We start from the raw sequence: 21521 nt of genomic DNA on the forward strand, positions 1-21521 counted from the left end.
CAACATATTACGCAGCGCTGCACAATAGATAAATATCAAGAGATATACAGTTCCCTCATGTCTAGGGGTCCACCTCCCACCCATAGATAGTTCCCTTGTGTCTAGTGGTCCCTTCTCACACCCCTAAACAGTTCCTTGGTGTCTAGTGACCCAGTCCCTCCCTTATGAAGTTCCCTGGTGTCTAGTGCTTCCCCCATTCCTACTCCATATGGCTTTCCTGGTAATCTAGGGCTTCACCCCAGTATAGCTTCCCTGGTGGTTTAGAGTGCGCCAAACATAATGCAACCACTTGCAGGCCAAATTTTATGGCTCTGCAGGCCAGAGTTTAACATGCATTTGCGGCCCTCGATACAATATTTTGTGGCCCTCGCCGGCAGAAGCTTCCATATAGTTCGCTTCAGTGCTCCCAAGTAATCTGCTGCATCCCCGCCGCTAAACGTGGGCTGCAGAGCCCCCAAATCTCCCGGGGGCAATCCGCCAGCATTTCCTGGAAGGGGCAGAGCTTTCAGCTTCAGCTCTGCCCCTCCTGACGTCAATCGCTGCCTCTCCCCGCCCCTCTCTGTGAAGGACTGACTGACATCAGGAGGGGCTGAGCTGAAGCTGAAAGCTCTTCCCCTTCCAGGAAATGCCGGCGGATTTCCCCTTGGGCGATTTGGGGGCTCTGCAGCCCTCGTTTTGCGGCGGAGACACCGCGGATTACTTGTAATGGGAGCACTGAAGCGAACTATAAGGTACAATAGGCAAAATAGTTTGCTTCAGTGTGAATTTGATTTTGAAATAAAAATCAATGCAAGGGACGGGGGGACGGGGGGGGGGGGGGGGAGTGTTCGGGAGCTGCTGATTGTGAAATCCCTTATGCGGCCCAGCCTCATCCTGACTTTGCCTCCAGGTAAATTGAGTTTGAGACCCCTGGTTTAAATCAATCATCTATAAAAAGTGTTTTGTTTTTTTTTGCAAAATAAAAATGGATAATACCTACTGTTCCAATGCATAGATCTTTAGTGATTGACAGCTTCCTGCTCACACCCAGCCTGCCTGATTTACCCTCACTTGAGCACTAATTTGAGGAAGTGTGTGTGGGAGAAGGAGGGGGATGTCTTGATATATTGATCACTTTTTCTGGACATTATGAAAGCCTTTCTCCAGGCACAGATGTAAAAATACCATCTAATAGTGTAGTCATCAAATGGTACAATCTTCGTCTAAAATGGGTTCCTGCATCTTTGAATCTTGTTTTATAATTTTGATCGCATGACCAGCTACAGCTGAATTGAGTTAGTCTTAGGCCCCGTTTATACTTACGGTAATCAGTTGGTACTTTTTATCTTCTCCATAGCAGTACATTGTAAAAAAGATTTCAGTTAAGTGTGAAAGGTGCCATAGGAAAACATGGGACTTACATTGAAAATCAGTTGACCTTTCAGTAATAACTGAGAGCAACTGATTAAGTGTAAACAGGGCCTTAGGATCTGTGAGTGCAGTTGCTGCTGCTTGATTTGCAGCAAGAGGAAGGACTCAGGCTGGGTGCACACATGGCTGTGCGTGAAAAGTTGAGTTTTAGGTCGCGTGCATTTTTTTGTGTGCAATTTAGTACGTTTGTGTTTTTTCCCACATATGCATTTTTCAAGCGTTTTGCGTGCATGTTTATGTGTTTGCGGTTCCCATATTTAAAACGCATATGCGTTTTGTATGCGTTTTCCATGCATTTTTCAATTGCTTTTCACGTAAATCACTAGGATGACAACAGGAAGCGGAAATACATCACAAAATAATTTTTAAAAAAAGCATATAAAAACGCATGAAAAACGCAATACATTACGTTACCATTGACTTGCATTATGTGCGTTTTTGATGCGTTTTTTAAAATTATGCAACAAAACCAGCATTTTTAAAAATGCATGTTTCAAAATGCATACAAAACGCCTATGCAGTTTTTAAATGCGTTTTTTCATGCAGCCCATTGACTTGCATTAGCGGCAAAAACAATGCGTTTTCCACAACGCTAGCATTTCTGCTAAGTGTATTCCCAGCCTCAATCTCCCTGCATAAACTGCAGCCTATGGAAATGGAAGTAAGTGCAGAACGTGGCTGGCCAGTGTCCAGGTACCTGGTACTTTAAAATTGATCTATCAGCACCTGCTTACCAAAGAGCTTCTGCACAAACACAAACTCTGTAATTGAATGCCTGGATATGTTTAGGAAAACATTTTAAGCACAGAAAAATCACAGACCGCGCTCAAATGCAATGTTCAGAAGGGAAATGATTCCTATGGGCATATCACCAACAGGGCAAACAGTCGTAAGTAGCATCCAAATCCTGATGAGTCACTGCGTGACGAAATGTGTGGCTCAGACATGATCAAAGTAGATTGTACATAAAGGAGAACAGACATATACCGGTACTTGATGATTTGTTGTCTCTCCCTTGCAAAGTATCGATCAAGAGGGCATGGGAAGCTTGGTGCAGAGGACTGAGCCCTGAAAGTGGATGCTACTTGGGTCTCTTTGCCCTGTTGGTCATATACCTATTTAAACCATTTTCCTTTTGGACATTAGATCCAAGTGCGGTCTGTGATTTTTCTGTGTTTTGTATTAATAACCATGCAACTACCTACACAGACATGTTTATTTTGTTTTAATTGGTCAGATCCTGAGCCCTGTATTTTTGTGGTGTGTTGTAGGAAAACATTTGTGCCTGGAGTCAGTCTTTAAAGCAGAATTGCAGTCTTACATACCATGCAATTAAAGCCATGGTTCTCATTGGTAGTAAAGGTGACAGTGCTACTATTTTTTTCATATTTAAAGAGACTCTGTAACAAAATTTTCAGCCTTATTTCTTCTATCCTATAAGTTTCTATGCCTGTTCTAATGTGGTGTGTCTTACTGCAGCCTTTCCTAGCTGCACAGTGGCTGTATTATGATCCACAGTATGAAGAAAAGAGGTGCACTGGGCCACCACACTTGGTCACTCCGGAGTGCTCCAGACCCAGAGTAGGTTCAACAAGCCAAGTACTAAAGTAGATGAAAGCGGCTGGGCACATCCAGTAAAAAGACCTTTATTGCAAATGATTAAAAACTGATATGAGGCTTCAAAGGCTGCAGGTGCCAGGAGAGAGAGGGACAAGCAGAAAAGAACAGTCGACAGCTGTTTCGCACTCAGACAAAAGAGCGCTTCCTCAGGACATGTGAGCCCCCCAAGAATCACCCCTTAAATACTATACTCACGGTAAGCAGCAGCCGAGGGAGGAGGACGCCATATCGGACACACCTACCATCACCGCAAAGAGTCCTTCCTGAACGCCACCTGCGTTCCAGAGAGCGGAAGAGGCGGAGCGGAAGTGGTTTAATACCAAAACTGAAGGACCAATAGCGAGCGCATACAATGTGCTCTGTACGCTATGGCTGCACGGGCTAAAAGGCCCCGCCCCTACCCCAGACGTAACGCAGGCAAAAGTTGGAGGTATGCCCCCTGCCTGCTCTCAAGTATGGGGAGAGCGGACCTCGGAGGTCCGCCTCCCCACATCAAAAAGAGAGCCACGGCATCCCCTGCAGCCAAATGAACTCAGATACAAAAACTGACAGCGATGGCTGTCTATAGGCAGAAAAGCAGAGGGGGCAAAAAGAGAAGGCCAAAAATTCAAACATTGGGTACTATGAAGTTAATGCACAAGGACACAATATTGCGGGAGAATGGCAAAACAGACCCCAACGGGCTTAGCCCGCACAACAATACCTGGCCCCAGGAAAGGTACCACAGATAGGTGATGCTGCAGACGGCCTCCCCCTCCTCAGCGCCGACCCTAAACGTAAAAATAGGGGATAAAAAGAAAGGAGATAAATACAAGTATATAACAATACAAAGTGAAATGATTTAAAAAAGAGAATAAACAACCATAGCAACTACAAGAATACTGATAAATCATTGCGTTCATTTAATCCCATAGGGCCAGTTGCCTCAAAGTAAGAGATCCAGAAGCTTTCCCTGCGTAGCAACTTTTTAACCCAATCACCACCCCTAGTGTCTTTTTCCACTACCTCCAATCCAAAAAATCTCAACTGAGAAGAGTCACCTGAATGTATATTGTTCATATGTTCCATAACCCTAGGGCACCCTTTGGCTCGAGGATTCCCCAGGGATCTACAGTGTTCCTGGTATCTATCCTGCATCATACGTGTAGATAACCCAATGTAAATAAATTGGCAGGGGCAGATGAGTGCGTAAATGATTCCTTTACTTTTACAGTTAATGAATTGTCAAAATCTAACCGTTTTTCCAAATCTAGCAAACTCCTTACCTGTAACCAAAAAGTTACAGCAAGAACAAGAATTGCACCTATAGTTCCCAGATGGTCTATTTCTGCCTAGCCAATTACAAGAGTTCTGACTCACAAATTCACTATGGGACAGTTGGTCTTTAAGGTTAGGGACTTTTTTATATGAAATACATGGAGTCTGTTTACATTTATCCACTAACAGTTTGTCCTCTTGTAGGATCCACCAATTATTTTTAATAGATTTTTTAATCGTCTCAAACATGGGGGAGTATGTAAAGTGCATAAAAAACCTATCCTGTCGTTTTTTTACTTTAGGAGTCAACAAAGACTTCTTATCTCTGTTGGCAGCTTTATCAAAGGCCTCAGCAATAATCTCTTCCCTATATCCTCTAGCCAATAATCTGCCCCTAAGGGATTCTGCCTGATCAATAAAATCTTCCATAGTTGTTGCGTTTCTCCTCAGACGGAGAAACTGACTATAAGGTAAAGATCTAATTGTTGATGGGGGATGGTAGCTAGAGGAATGTAGGATAGAATTGACAGCCGTGGGTTTTCTGAAGGTGTTGGTTATCACTGCCCCTCTACTTACATCGATATCTAAATCCAAAAATTCCACCCGTTCTTCTCCCCATGTGGAGGTAAAAGCCATGTTTACATCATTCTCATTTATCTGGGCCATAAACTCCGAGAACGACACCTGGTCGCCGTCCCACACCACCAAGATGTCGTCAATAAAGCGAATCCAGAGTTTGATCCTCCCCAGGAACGCGCTCCCCGCCGTAAAGACGTGGTTGGCCTCCCAGTGGCCCATGAAGAGGCCGGCATAGGTGGGGGCCACTGGGGTCCCCATTGCCGTGCCGACCTCCTGACGGTACCACTGGCGGTCAAACAGGAACGCATTCCTGGTGAGGACAAACTCCAGACCCGCAAAGAGGAATCGCTGTTCCCCATCTGTGTACTGCAAAGACGGCAAAAATTCCGCTACAGCCCGTAGGCCATCGCAGTGGCAAATCCTGTTATACAGTGACACAACATCTATGGTAGCTAGATGATAGGAAGGCTGCCATTCAAATACATTCAAGATATTTAACACTTCCACTGTATCCCCCACAAATGCTGGCAGGGATCTCAAGAGGGGTCTGAATTTAAAGTCTAGAAATTGAGACAAGGACTCAGTTAAGGAGCCAATTGCCGAAACAATTGGCCTCCCTGGGGGCTTGTCTGCAGATTTGTGGATCTTGGGGATGGTGTACCATACAGGGCTTCTTGGGTATTGGGGGACCAATTTATTGGCCAACGTCCTATCAAGGATCCCATCAGTCACTGCCTTTGTAAGTAGATTTTTCAATTCCAGGCTATAAGACGGGGTGGGGTCACACGGTAGCCTTGTGTAGGTAGATCTGTCCCGTAGTTGTCTCAGACATTCATCCTGATAGTCCCCGGTAGCCAAGATCACTACCCCCCCACCTTTGTCTGCCTCCCTGATAGTAAGATCTTTATTTTCCTTTAACCATTTTAATGCTTGTATTTCTGATGCAGACAAGTTACTTGGGGTAGAGGGGTAGATGAGTGCCCTGCATTCCTCCATCACATTTTTAACAAAAAGTTCCACAGAACCCCCAGGGATAGCTGGAGGGTTGAAGGTAGAGCGGCTACCTATGTGATATGGAACCGGCCGGTTGGTATCAACCAAATTGGGACCATACTCGCCAGTTAGTTCACATAGGTCCTTTAAAGCTTTAAAGATAAGAATGAGAAATTTGTTAGAGATCGTTTGGACTATGAACAGGACAAGGTCTTCTCATGGAGAAACAGTTATAGGAATGGCAATGGAGGAAACAGGAAGCGACATCAGAGACGGAGGCGCAACTCCAAAAACAGGGGATCCTCTGACCCAGATACCTCGGTGGGCTCGTCTGGTGGTGCTTTGGCCTCCGGGAGAGATACTAACAGCTCATCGGAAGATGATCTCCCTTTGGGAGAAGGAAAATCAGGAGGAGTAAGAGGAAACAAAAGGGGCATATTAAAACAAATCAGTTGGAACAAGGAACAACTCAGGAGATCAGAACGCAACAGGAAGAAATAAAAGTATACAATCTATCGGGTATCGATCTGAATCCTGCCTGTATATCCCTGTTAACAAAGGGTATGACATTCTGCCCTACTGCCTCTTTTGATTTTATAAAATTCGAGCAAGAATTGTTCTTCAATTCAAGGAAATTGTCTCTTCATCGTTTCTTCCAGAGTCAGAAAAAACCTCAAATCCAAACTATCCCCAATTTCATCTCTGTGCCCCCCCTAATGGGTGATCGTTGGAACTATTGGGACACAGAAGCTTTAAAGGACCTATGTGAACTAACTGGCGAGTATGGTCCCAATTTGGTTGATACCAACCGGCCGGTTCCATATCACATAGGTAGCCGCTCTACCTTCAACCCTCCAGCTATCCCTGGGGGTTCTGTGGAACTTTTTGTTAAAAATGTGATGGAGGAATGCAGGGCACTCATCTACCCCTCTACCCCAAGTAACTTGTCTGCATCAGAAATACAAGCATTAAAATGGTTAAAGGAAAATAAAGATCTTACTATCAGGGAGGCAGACAAAGGTGGGGGGGGGGTAGTGATCTTGGCTACCGGGGACTATCAGGATGAATGTCTGAGACAACTACGGGACAGATCTACCTACACAAGGCTACCGTGTGACCCCACCCCGTCTTATAGCCTGGAATTGAAAAATCTACTTACAAAGGCAGTGACTGATGGGATCCTTGATAGGACGTTGGCCAATAAATTGGTCCCCCAATACCCAAGAAGCCCTGTATGGTACACCATCCCCAAGATCCACAAATCTGCAGACAAGCCCCCAGGGAGGCCAATTGTTTCGGCAATTGGCTCCTTAACTGAGTCCTTGTCTCAATTTCTAGACTTTAAATTCAGACCCCTCTTGAGATCCCTGCCAGCATTTGTGGGGGATACAGTGGAAGTGTTAAATATCTTGAATGTATTTGAATGGCAGCCTTCCTATCATCTAGCTACCATAGATGTTGTGTCACTGTATAACAGGATTTGCCACTGCGATGGCCTACGGGCTGTAGCGGAATTTTTGGCGTCTTTGCAGTACACAGATGGGGAACAGCGATTCCTCTTGGCGGGTCTGGAGTTTGTCCTCACCAGGAATGCGTTCCTGTTTGACCGCCAGTGGTACCGTCAGGAGGTCGGCACGGCAATGGGGACCCCAGTGGCCCCCACCTATGCCGGCCTCTTCATGGGCCACTGGGAGGCCAACCACGTCTTTACGGCGGGGAGCGCGTTCCTGGGGAGGATCAAACTCTGCATTCGCTTTATTGACGACATCTTGGTGGTGTGGGACGGCGACCAGGTGTCGTTCTCGGAGTTTATGGCCCAGATAAATGAGAATGATGTAAACATGGCTTTTACCTCCACATGGGGAGAAGAACGGGTGGAATTTTTGGATTTAGATATCGATGTAAGTAGAGGGGCAGTGATAACCAACACCTTCAGAAAACCCACGGCTGTCAATTCTATCCTACATTCCTCTAGCTACCATCCCCCATCACCAATTAGATCTTTACCTTATAGTCAGTTTCTCCGTCTGAGGAGAAACGCAACAACTATGGAAGATTTTATTGATCAGGCAGAATCCCTTAGGGGCAGATTATTGGCTAGAGGATATAGGGAAGAGATTATTGCTGAGGCCTTTGATAAAGCTGCCAACAGAGATAAGAAGTCTTTGTTGACTCCTAAAGTAAAAAAACGACAGGATAGGTTTTTTATGCACTTTACATACTCCCCCATGTTTGAGACGATTAAAAAATCTATTAAAAATAATTGGTGGATCCTACAAGAGGACAAACTGTTAGTGGATAAATGTAAACAGACTCCATGTATTTCATATAAAAAAGTCCCTAACCTTAAAGACCAACTGTCCCATAGTGAATTTGTGAGTCAGAACTCTTGTAATTGGCTAGGCAGAAATAGACCATCTGGGAACTATAGGTGCAATTCTTGTTCTTGCTGTAACTTTTTGGTTACAGGTAAGGAGTTTGCTAGATTTGGAAAAACGGTTAGATTTAGACAATTCATTAACTGTAAAAGTAAAGGAATCATTTACGCACTCATCTGCCCCTGCCAATTTATTTACATTGGGTTATCTACACGTATGATGCAGGATAGATACCAGGAACACTGTAGATCCCTGGGGAATCCTCGAGCCAAAGGGTGCCCTAGGGTTATGGAACATATGAACAATATACATTCAGGTGACTCTTCTCAGTTGAGATTTTTTGGATTGGAGGTAGTGGAAAAAGACACTAGGGGTGGTGATTGGGTTAAAAAGTTGCTACGCAGGGAAAGCTTCTGGATCTCTTACTTTGAGGCAACTGGCCCTATGGGATTAAATGAACGCAATGATTTATCAGTATTCTTGTAGTTGCTATGGTTGTTTATTCTCTTTTTTAAATAATTTCACTTTGTATTGTTATATACTTGTATTTATCTCCTTTCTTTTTATCCCCTATTTTTACGTTTAGGGTCGGCGCTGAGGAGGGGGAGGCCGTCTGCAGCATCACCTATCTGTGGTACCTTTCCTGGGGCCAGGTATTGTTGTGCGGGCTAAGCCCGTTGGGGTCTGTTTTGCCATTCTCCCGCACTATTGTGTCCTTGTGCATTAACTTCATAGTACCCAATGTTTGAATTTTTGGCCTTCTCTTTTTGCCCCCTCTGCTTTTCTGCCTATAGACAGCCATCGCTGTCAGTTTTTGTATCTGAGTTCATTTGGCTGCAGGGGATGCCGTGGCTCTCTTTTTGATGTGGGGAGGCGGACTTCCGAGGTCCGCTCTCCCCATACTTGAGAGCAGGCAGGGGGCATACCTCCAACTTTTGCCTGCGTTACGTCTGGGGTAGGGGCGGGGCCTTTTAGCCCGTGCAGCCATAGCGTACAGAGCACATTGTATGCGCTCGCTATTGGTCCTTCAGTTTTGGTATTAAACCACTTCCGCTCCGCCTCTTCCGCTCTCTGGAACGCAGGTGGCGTTCAGGAAGGACTCTTTGCGGTGATGGTAGGTGTGTCCGATATGGCGTCCTCCTCCCTCGGCTGCTGCTTACCGTGAGTATAGTATTTAAGGGGTGATTCTTGGGGGGCTCACATGTCCTGAGGAAGCGCTCTTTTGTCTGAGTGCGAAACAGCTGTCGACTGTTCTTTTCTGCTTGTCCCTCTCTCTCCTGGCACCTGCAGCCTTTGAAGCCTCATATCAGTTTTTAATCATTTGCAATAAAGGTCTTTTTACTGGATGTGCCCAGCCGCTTTCATCTACTTTAGTACAGTGGCTGTATTATCTCTGTTATATAATCAAATCTTCTTTTCTCTGACGGCTTTGATGGGCTCAGGCACTCAGGCAGAAATGTGCTGCTCTTCTTGTGATAGGATAGAAGTTATACACACCCTCTCCACACCCCTGCAGGCTCTGTATGAGTCACAGACTGAGCTTCTCTCAGCCTATCACACTCTGGTTAGCAGCCATGTCTTTTGTTTGTAAACACTGCCTAAGAATGGCAATTACAAGCCAGGATTGCTGCAAGGAGTGTCAGAAACAGCACAGAGGGGCCTAGGAGAACATAATGAATAGAATGGTATGCTTTTTATTGTAAGAATTTTAGAGTACAGATTCTCTTTAAATGATGCAGCTGTTCCAGAGAAGTGAAAACACCAGTCACAAGACCCAGTGATTTGCGCACAGAGCCTTCAACTGACCTTACAACCTGCTGCTCCCTCCACTCCTTCGTGTGGGCAGGGTGAGCTATATGCTCTCAGGAAAACACTGTATGGACAGAGATATCTAGCTAATTATTAACTTTTCTCCTGAGTTTTCTCCAAGGAGTTATTTTCAAACCTTATAATAAAATACTTTTAGAGCTCCCACCAAGCAGGCAATTACTCATTATCTTTTTTACCTTCTTTTGAGCAGGGCAGGATTTCTGGAAAGGCCACCAAGGCCCGGGCCTTGGGTGACAGCTGGCCAAGGGGTGCAGAACATGTTAGAGGAATTGCTGCATATGGAAGAAGAGGCTGTAAAAGGAATACAAAGGTTGCAAATAAGGAGCAACACATGGAAATAGGAAGCTGCTGCCTAATGGACCTGTATAGAACTGAAGGAGTGTAACGATCGGTGTCAGCACACAGAGAGAATCTGATCATTGGTGATCTGCAGTATCACCAAGAATACAGATATATACCTGATTATTGATGATCTGCAGAACCACCAATAATACAGATATAGTACTAACCTCTGGACACCTGTATATAACGTGAGTGTTTGGTGCAACAGTATTTACTTTGAGTAATCCACCTGATGAGCAGGTGGTCCTTGACAGTATGGACAATACTGCTCTTTAGAGAAGCACGAGAACCCTCCAGCAGCCTGAGATCTTCCAAGGGGTGGAGTCTCAGGCTGAAGTAGGAAGGGCCAGAGAGTGAGTGACACCTGAAGGTGGATGTCACTAACTGATCTGGAGACTATCTCCTAAAGAGGAGAGATAGCTCTCGAGGTCGGGCAAGCCGGGTCGGCAACACACAGACAAATACAGTACAAAGACAGAAGGCTGATTCTGTATCCAAGACAGGCAGGGTTGGCAACAGATAATCAGATATGCGTGGTACCGAATCAGCGAGCGGAGGGATAGTCAGGAAAGCAATAGGTCATAACAGATATCAAACAATGCCTAGTCTTAGGTGTGAGGTCCGTGGTCTCTACACCCTGGAACTAGTCTGATGTATAACAGAATGATAACACAAGTTCCCTTATCTTGGGTGTGAGGTTCGTGGTCTCTACACCCTGGAACTAGTCTGAAGTATAACAGAATGATAACACAAATTCCCTAGTCTTGGGTGTGAGGTCCATGGTCTCTACACCCTGGAAGTAGTCTGAAGTATAACAGAATGATAACACAAGTTCCCTAGTCTTGGGTGTGAGGTCCGTGGTCTCTACACCCTGGAACTAGTCTGAAGTATAACACAATAAATAATACAGTAGTAATCTGGCTCAGTGTGAATTCCCAGGTCCTCCTGGTTCAAACACACTGTTGGATCTGACTAAGGTCTGAGTGCTTCCACGTAGTGTTCGCAACGGCAGACAACTTGTGAGTGTCCAGACGTAACTATCTATAGAGTAGCGCTCTCTGGCGCCACCCCTAAGTGATAGACCAATAGCCACTAGCTCTGATGTCAGCTGACCAGCCTGGTCAGCTTATCCTCCCTTGGCCATCATAAAAGTTCTGCCTCTCATTTCCTGAATCTGTGTGAACTAACAGTCCCAGCCACACCAGCCGCATGCTGCTGCGTGCAAACCGCCGCACTGGACACGGGACCAGCCGCCCCGCTATCAGTACATGCGGCGGCTTTTCTGCGTTCACTCCCAGTACCAGACGCATGCCTCTGTGTGCAAACCGCCGCGCTGGACGCAGAATTAGCCCCCTTGCTGTCAGCACACGCGGCGGCTTTTCCGCATTTTCTCACAAGGAGGCTGCTGTACATGAATGTTAGACATGGAACAGGGGGCTGCACAAGGAATAGGAGGGGTTGCAGCCCATGGAAGGGAAGCTTCAAGAAAGTTAGCCTAGGGACGGAAAAAGTATAAATCCAGCATTTCTTTTGAGTATTTTTTCAATTGCTAAGTGATAAAAAGTTAGTTTTTAGATAAGATGAAGAATTATCTCCTTGAAGAAAACTCAGGAGAAAAGCTAATAGGATGTGGTCCATCATGTTTCTTTATGTTATTTAAAAGAGCTAATTTTACATCTCTTGATGGTGGTTATAGCACATCAGTACTGATGACTGGTGAATTTATTTCCTATGGGTGCTTGCTATGCACAGTGACTGACATCAGGGGAAAAAAACTGGTTGGAGACCCCCCTCAGAACCTCCCTCCCTATCTCCTGTAGGTGATGATGGGATAAGTGGAGGGTCTGGATCCTTCATAGATTGCTGTTCAGTGTAACCAAGTTGCATCTGACATTCACAGAGGAAGTCAGCATTACACACTCAGCCAGCCAAGTAATAAAAAAGGAATAATGCAAAAAATGTCAATACACAACGTTTTGTGTGTTGGCAAATAGTGATATACAGTATAGTTTTTCAAAACACCTAAAAAAACATAAAAATATAATACAAAAACAATACTTTGAAAACTGTGCTTCCTCTATTCAGTCCAACCTTACAGCCAAGTACATCTGTGACTGAAGGTAAGTATTACATTTCCTCCTTTCACCATATCATCCTAGGATCTGTAGCAGTTCTTTATCAATAATATGCTCCAAGGTTTCCTCAAAAATAAAGAGAATAGGGTATCATAGCATAGTCTGTTGGTTTATAATATTCACCGCCACCATAGGCTGGAGCAGCTCTATGTACATCTCTATGTATGTTACAGGGTCACCATGCTAGTGATACCCACCACCTCCAGGAAACGCTCTCACCTATTGAAATGGCTGCCCTGATCCTACAGACAGCAAAGCACCATATAGCAAAAGATCTATTTATATTTTCTCAGTATTCAAAAGTTAAATGCCAGGTATGACAAAGTGGTGTCTCCACCATGATATTTTGTGCAACAGCTTTTGTTCTAATATTGCAGTTAGGGCCCTTACACGTAGTGTGTGTTAGTTTGCGTTATTATGCGTTTTTCCATAGTAGAGCATTGTGAAAAAGCTTTTAGTTGAAACGCGTAAAGGGGGAACTGAGCCATAGGAAAAAAATGGGCATTACTTTGAAAATCTGTTTTTTTTTTCAGTTAGAGCAGCTGATTAATTGCAAAAGGGCCCTTATTCTTTGGTTGCGGTCTTTAAATTTATAGATGAAGTTTCATTTTGCGGCAAAGTGGAAAGGGCAAACTGGAACTCATATGGCATGTAGCAGCGGCTGAAGATTGGTGTAGCCTTATGCCCACTGTGGCAGACAAGCAGTACCATTACTATTAGAGACAAAACATCACACATAATAATGTGTCTCTAAAGGGCTGATAGCTACATCTAAATACCACAAGAAAAGATGCCCCATCTAAAGACTTGGGTAATAATAAATACCACTTATCACATCACAGTATGATGCAAGCATATGTAATTTATTAAGGACTTATCCATCACAAAATACGTTAAAAACAATGAATAAAACCACCTTCTTAATCCAAATGTAATTGGAAATCCCTGCAGCAACAGAACAATAAAGTGACAAAAATGTCTGTATACAAGTATTTCAGGACCACTAATCTTTGTGCAAAAATTGCTTATATTGCACAACCCTCAAAAACAATTCATACAAAAATGACAAAACCGATCTAGTGTTGAATTTGTGAAAAAAGTGGAATGTGCTAATAAATAGATGTATAAATAATGAATAAATGCCAATGCATACAAAATAGTGCAAAAACACGGGCTGTGCAAATATAGCTGAAGTGCTAAACAACCAGCTCAAATTAGTATGCATAAAAAATTGTTGCAGAAAAGTGTACAAGTGCTTACCAAGATGAAGTTACAGCTGCATGTAGGGAGAAGGGGGAGGACGCCTTGCACGTTCGCAGCGTGCGTCTGCTTCTATGGAGGCCTTTTCACTGTGCCAGGCAGTCACTAATACATTCCTGGCTCCCACAGCCACTAATACAGTCAGATCCTCCTAAAATACTGCCAGTGATCAAATATACCTCATGAATAGTCCACTCAAACAATACGTGTGTGTGGTCACAATATGTCGGAGCCACCAATACATAAAGAGAGCCAAAGGTGGGTTTCTGCAATTCATATCGGACAAAGATTCACATTCTGCATACTATCACCAGCCTCTGTGTCCTTATACTGTGCCCCCAGCTGCCCCCCATGCTCTGCTGTCCCCCTTTATAAAAACCGCCACACTAGCGACACACAGATTGTCGCTGGCTGGCTGTTTATATTGATGCTGTCACTTTCCACGTCTCCCCCGCCTCCTCTATATCGCGGCTCCCCGCCTTGTATATAGTCCATACCCGACTTGAGCCCTGGGATGGGCTGTCTGAGGGCAGAGGAGGTGTAGCCTGTGAGATGGAAAGGCTGCCAGGCTGAATACATTCAGGAGGCAAGGCTATGCAAATCATTTGGTATGTCTCATGAGGCATTGCGCTGGCCAACTTTGATTATGAGGAGCCTTATTTTCGAATGATTATAAGATTAAGGCTACATATTTAGGAGCAGAACTTTGCTACTGAATCTATGTAGCCAGACTATTGTAAAATTATAGTCTTTGTGTGAGGAATGATGTTGTCACCGTATCGGGAATGGCTAATGCTGCAAATCGGGTATATGCATGATCCCTGGGTATATTCCCTGACTCCCCTACAGTATTTCTTTAATTATAGCCAGTGATATGCCACTTAAAACGCACCATAAGCTGCAGATTGCAATTAAAATTATAGCTGCTAAAAAATAAGGGGCCTGTCTGCTAAAGGCGCAATAGATGGTGACAAGGGCTGTAACAGCCACTTCTAGATGGTGAGAACCAGTCCGCAGAGCTGCAATGGATGGTGACAGCCAATGTGACAACTGGTAATATATGCCAGATGCCCTAATTACAATATACAGAGCAGTATTCCAACATGGTTACGACCGTAAACACACATCCAAGACAACCGCCACCTTGCTAAAGAAACAGGGTAAATGTGCTGGACTAGCCAAGCCTAAACCCTATTGAGCATCTGTGGGGCATCCTTAAATGGAAGGTGGAGAACTGGAAGGTTTCTAACATCCACCAGCTTCATGATGTTGTCATGGAGGAGTGGAAGGCCATGCTGGAAAACAATGGTGGGCATATTGACACTTTGGGCACAATTTTGATATTCTTCACTTAGGGGTGTACTCACTTTTGTTGCAGTTTAGACATTAATGGCTGTGTGTTGAGTTATGTTGAAGGAACAGCAAATTTACAGTTATACAAGCTTTACACTGGCTACTTCACATTCTATATTTAGTGTTACCCCATGTGGCATCAATTATTCTTTTTTTTCTGCAGCATCAAAATCAACATAAACACAACTTGGCTTAGGGCTTGTTCACTCTATGAGGATTTTTTATTTGTTGTAAGCACTGGCGATTTTGGAAATCGCTCTAAAAGAGTTTGTGCAATTATTTCCTATGAGAGTGTTCATATTTGAGCTCTCTGCTTTCTATTGAGTCGTAAACACGGCTCCTGTACCATTTTCTGAGCATTTGTGTACAATAGAAAGTATTGGGAAATTGCAAAGCACTTGAAAAAGCGATTTGAATAGCGATTTCCCGACTGCTTTTATGAATAAATACATTGGGCTTGATTCACAAAGCGGTGCTAACCTACTTAGCACGTCTAAAGTCTTTAGGCGCGCTAACCAGGGTGCTAAGTAGGTTAGCACCGGTTTTCTCAATTGAGAAATCCGGTGCTAACCTACTTAGCACCCTGGTTAGCACGTCTAAAGACTTTAGACGTGCTAAGTAGGTTAGCACCGCTTTGTGAATCAAGCCCATTGTATTTATTCATTTCTGGGTTAAAGAGTTAACTTCCTGACTGATGTCAGGAAGTGTAAAAAATCATCGCTCCACAAAGCACAGGGAAAAGCGCTTTTAAAATCACTAACCAAATAGCTCAGTGCTTGCGATAGCGCTCGTGATTTGTAATGTGAACAAGGCCTAAGGGATGATATTTGGCTATATGTCACCATGGTGTCTGTTTAACCAGCTGGGCGGTATGGACGAGCTCAGCTCGTCCATCACCGCCGGAGGCTGCCGCTCAGGCCCTGCTGGGCCGATTTTCATGAAATAAAGAGCAGCACACGCAGCCGGCACTTTGCCAGCCGCGTGTGCTGCCCGATCGCCGCCGCTCTGCGGCGATCCGCCGCGAGCAGCGGCGAAAGAGGGTCCCCCCAGCCGCCTGAGCCCAGCGTAGCCGGAACAAAAAGTTCCGGCCAGCGCTAAGGGCTGGATCGGAGGCGGCAGACGTCAGGACGTCGGCTGACGTCTATGACGTCACTCCGCTCGTCGCTATGGCGACGATGTAAGCAAAACAAGGAAGGCCGCTCATTGCGGCCTTCCTTGTTTATTCTGGGCGCCGGAGGCGATCGGAAGAACGCCTCCGGAGCGCCCTCTAGTGGGCTTTCATGCAGCCAACTTTCAGTTGGCTGCATGAAATAGTTTTTTTTTTATTTAAAAAAAACCCTCCCGCAGCCACCCTGGCGATTTAATCAGAACGCCAGGGTGGTTAACTGTTTAACTCCTCAACAATAATGGCAATGGAACTTTGTTCCCTAGGAGCAGGCTAGCAGCCTAAGCAGCGTAGGTGGCGCAGTGTGATCGTATGCGTTGCGTTCCGATCACACAGCCATCTGCGCTAATTGATGTGAACAAGACCTTACAGATACAGTGGGATGCAAAAATTTGGGCAACCTTGTTAGTCGTCATGATTTTCATGAATAAATCATTGGTTGTTAAAGGGGAACTGAAGTAAGAGTTATACGGAGGCTGCCATATTTATTTCCTTTTAATCAATACCAGTTGCCTGGTAGCCCTGCTGATCCTCTGCCTCTGATACTATTAGCCATAGACCCTGAACAAGCATGCAGCAGATCAGGTGTTTCAGACTTTAAAGTCAGATCTGACAAGACTAGCTGCATGCTTGTTTCTGGTGTTATTCAGATACTACTGCAGAGAAATAGACCAGCAGGGCTGCCAGGCAACTTGTATTAATTAAAAGGAAATAAATATGGCAGCCTCCGTATATATCTCTTACTTCAGTTGCCCTTTAAGATAAAAAATGTCAGTTAAATATATCATACTAGCGGACCCGCGGCGTAGCATACGCCGCATAAGAGGATAGCGGGCAGGAAGGGGGTATTGGGCACAGCGGCGGGGAGGGGGGTCGGACCCCCCCTCCCTCACCTGGGTCCCCCATCTGCGCTCCCCCTCCAGCTTAAGCTCAGCAGCAGCCGCCGCCGCTATTAGTAAGAGGCAGCAGGCGGGGATGACTCACCTCTTCGGCACAGCGGCGGGGAAGGGTCCCTCATTTGCGCTCCCCATCCAGCTTAAGTTCAGCAGCAGCAGCCGCCGCTATTAGTAAGAGGCAGCTGGCGGGGATGACTCACCTCTTCCGCGTTCCTGCGTGCATTCCACTGCAGTCACTTCCTGCAATGCCGCCCACTGTATTGTAAGTGGACGGCATTGCAGGAAGTGATGACAGTGGAACACACGCTGGAACACGGAAGAGGTGAGTCATCCCCGCCCACTGCCTGTTACTAATAGCGGCGGCTGCTGCTGAACTTAAGCTAGAGGGGGAGCGCAGATGGGGGACCCAGGTAAGGGGGGGGGGGTCCGACCTCCCTCCCCGCCGCTGTGCCCAATAGGGTATTGGGCCCTCCAGCTCGGCGGCAAGTGTAGGACCGCCCCTGGGTGATATTTGAGAAGTTAAATTAAGTTTATTGCATTTGCAGAAAGTGTGCAATAATTGTTTAAATAAATGTAGGCAGGTGCATAGATTTGGACACTTTATTGATTCCAAAACCTTTAGAACTAATTATTGGAAACTCAAATTGGCTTGGTAAGCTCAGTGACCCCTGACCTACATACACAGGTGAATCAAATTATAAGAAAGAGTATATAAGGGGGTCAATTGTAAGTTTCCCTCCTCTTTTAAATTTCTCTGAAGAGTAGCAACATGGGGGTTTCAAAACAACTCTCAAATGACCTGAAGACAAAGATTGTTCACCATCATGGTTTAGGGGAAGGATACAGAAAGCTGTCTCAGAGATTTCAGCTGTCTGTTTCTACAGTTAGGAACATATTGAGGAATTGGAAGACCACACCTCAGTTCAAGTTAAGGCTCAAAGTGGCAGACCAAGAAAAATCTCGGATAGACAGAAGCGACGAATGGTGAAAACAGTCAACCCACAGACCAGCACCAAAGACCTATAACATCATCTTGCTGCAAATGGAGTCACTGTGCATTGTTCAACCATTCGGCGCACTTTACACAAGGAGATGCTGTATACAGAGGAAGCCTTTTCCCCGCCCACAGCACAAACAGAGCCCCTTGAGGTATGCTAAAGCACATTTGGACAAGCCAGCTTCATTTTGGAATAAGGTGCTGTGGACTGCTGAAACTAAAATTGAGTTATTTGGGCATAACAAGTGGCATTAGGCATGGAGGAAAAACAACACAGCATTCCAAGAAAAACACCTGCTACCTACAGAAAAATATGGCGGTGGTTCCATCATGCTGTGGGGCTGTGTAGCCAGTGCAGGAACTGGGAATCTTGTCATAGTTAAGGGACGCATGGATTCCACTCAGTATCAGCAGATTCTGGAAACCAATGTCCAGGAATCAGTGACAATGCTGAAGCTGCGCCGTGGGCTGGATCTTTCAACAAGACAACGACCCTAAACACTGCTCAAAATCCACTAAGACATTCATGCAGAGGAACAAGTACAATGTTTTGGAATGGCCATCTCAGTCCCCAGACCTGAATATTATTTAAAATCTGTGGTGTGAGTTAAAGAGATCTGTCCATCCTCAGAAGCCATCAAACCTGAATGAATTAGAGATGTTTTGTAAGGAGGAATGGTCCAAAATACCTTCAACCAGAGTCCAGACTCTCATTGGAAGCTACAGGAAGCGTTTAGACGCTGTAACTTCTGCAAATGGAGTATCTACTAAATATTGATTTTATTTATTTTTTGTGGTGCCCAAATTTATGCACCTGCCTAATTCTGTTTAAACAATTATTGCGCACTTTCTGTAAATCCAATAAACGTAATTTCACTTTTTAAATATCACTGTGTGTGTCTCCTATACCTATATGATATATTTCACTGACATTTTTTATCGCAACAACCAACGATTTATACAGGAAAATCATGACGATTAACAAGGTTGCCCAAACCTTCGCATCCCACTGTATGAGCACTTTGGGCAGGTGTCAGTCATCTGTGGTGATCTATCATCCATAAGAGTTGTAATCACTTGTGTGGGACAACAAAAAGCTGAAATGTACCCAAAATGTACCATCTACAACCATTGTGCCAGTCCCAAAAAATCCTAGGATAACCTGTCTTAATGATTATCGACCAGTTGCTCTAACCCCTGTCATCGCCAAGTGCTTTGAACGACTGGTAGCCACACACATCAAGGCCTCCATCCCAGCAAATCTAGATCAACACCAGTTTGCGTACCGAACAAATAGATCGACTGAGGATGCCATCTGTCTAGCTCTCCATGCTGCCCTCTCACACCTGGAAAAGCACAACTCCTATGTTAGGATGCTCTTTGTTGACTACAGCTCAGCATTTAACACCATTGTACCTAGCCAGCTGACCAACAAACTCCATGCACTAGATCTTGCTCCCTCCATATGTACTTGGTTATTAGACTTCCTTACTAATCGCCCTCAAACTGTCAGACTAGGAAAACAGACATCCTCCACCCTTACCCTGAGCACTGGCGTGCCACAGGGCTGTGTATTAAGCCCTCTCCTCTATGCACTTTTCACCCATGACTGCCAGCCTATCCATACCTCATACATAATTGTTAAGTTTGCAGATGATACGACTGTCATTGGGCTTATATCAGACAATGAGGAAGCTGCATACAGAGAAGAAGTTAGGAACCTGACTGCATGGTGCGACATTAACAACCTGTTATTAAATACAAAGAAGACCAAAGAAATTATTCTGGACTTTAGGATGACCAAAAAACCCACTAAACTACCGCGAATGATCAATGCAGAGGCTGTGGACAGAGTTTCCAGCTTCAAATATTTGGGAGTCACTATCGCAGAGAACCTGTCCTGGGCTGACAATGCTTTAGCTCTAACTGGCAAAGCACAACAACGCCTCTACTTTCTGAGAAAACTAAGGAGCGCTAACCTCCCACAGAAGCTGCTGGTTAATTTCTACAGATGCACTATAAAAAGCGTTCTGACCAATTGCATGACAGCCTGGTGCAACAGCTGCATGAAGGCTACTAGAGAAGCCCTGCAGCGAGTTGTTAAAACAGCAGAAGCCATTATTGGCACTGAACTACTATCACTGGAACTTTTGTATAATACTCGCAGCGTGAGAAGGGCCAAAAACATTATCAAGGACAACACTCACCCTGGAAATGCCTTGTTTGAGCTCCTTCCATCAGGTAAACGTTTTAGATCAATCCGCACACACACAAACAGACTGAAAGACAGCTTTTTCCCATCCGCCATAAACTTGATGAACTCTGAATCCTCTCTGAAATGATTAACACTGTATACAAATTGTTTAAACATCTCTAATACCTGGCATACTTGTATAATTTCTTCTCTTCCTTGTTACTATCACTATGTTCCCTATATGCACCGTGGGGTTGTCATAAAAAGTAATTTCGTTGTGTTACACAATGACAATAAAGTGAATTGATTGATTGATTGATTGATTGATTGATATAATCTTTTTATGTTATTACACTGCACATTACATTGCACTGTTTTTTTATTTTTAAGGAAAGAATAAAGAATGTTATGAGAAACAGACAGCTCTTGGTTAATTTACAGAGAGCAGCTGCTTCACTCTGGTTCTGCTTCTGTTTTTTCACTCCCTTCTGCATAAGTGCTGCTTACAGTTAATGTCAGCTGGAAAAACAAGATGCCTTTCATGACCATTTTCAAGTAGACACAAAGAACTGTAAGAAAGAAATGTCCAACAGTGCTGTTTAATGAATATCATAATCCATCTTTATATTATTCTGAGATATTTTTAAACAAACTGTGTTCTTTAGAATCATTTTTGGAGTAGGTCTTCCCTTGAGTGGTGTAATAAGTCCTCACAATAATTGATATTGCTATTGTGTATGTGGTAAACAGCTTTTATTGAACACAGATAAAAGGTGGTTACTAGGCAATATCACAAGCATTTATAAGGCTCTTTCAAGAAATAAATATGGAGGAAATCTAGCTTCTGTGAATGCTATTCTTCTGTTATATAGTATTTTCTGAGTCATAACCTGGATGAAATATGCAAATTAGGAGTGTTTGTCCATACATCTGATGTGCATATTTGCTCCATATGAGAGACTAAGGAAGGATTATCATCAAAGGATTCGCATTACAACCCAAAAACTTTTTAAAGTGTACCTGATGGGAAAAAAATTGCCACTAGGGTGTACTATCCTCAGGGTAAGGGAAGCCTCTAGATCCTAAGCAGGCTTCCCCCCCTTCCTCCTCAG

This window comes from Hyperolius riggenbachi, chromosome 1 (assembly GCF_040937935.1).
Source record: "Hyperolius riggenbachi isolate aHypRig1 chromosome 1, aHypRig1.pri, whole genome shotgun sequence".
Classification (NCBI taxonomy): Eukaryota; Metazoa; Chordata; class Amphibia; order Anura; family Hyperoliidae; genus Hyperolius; species Hyperolius riggenbachi.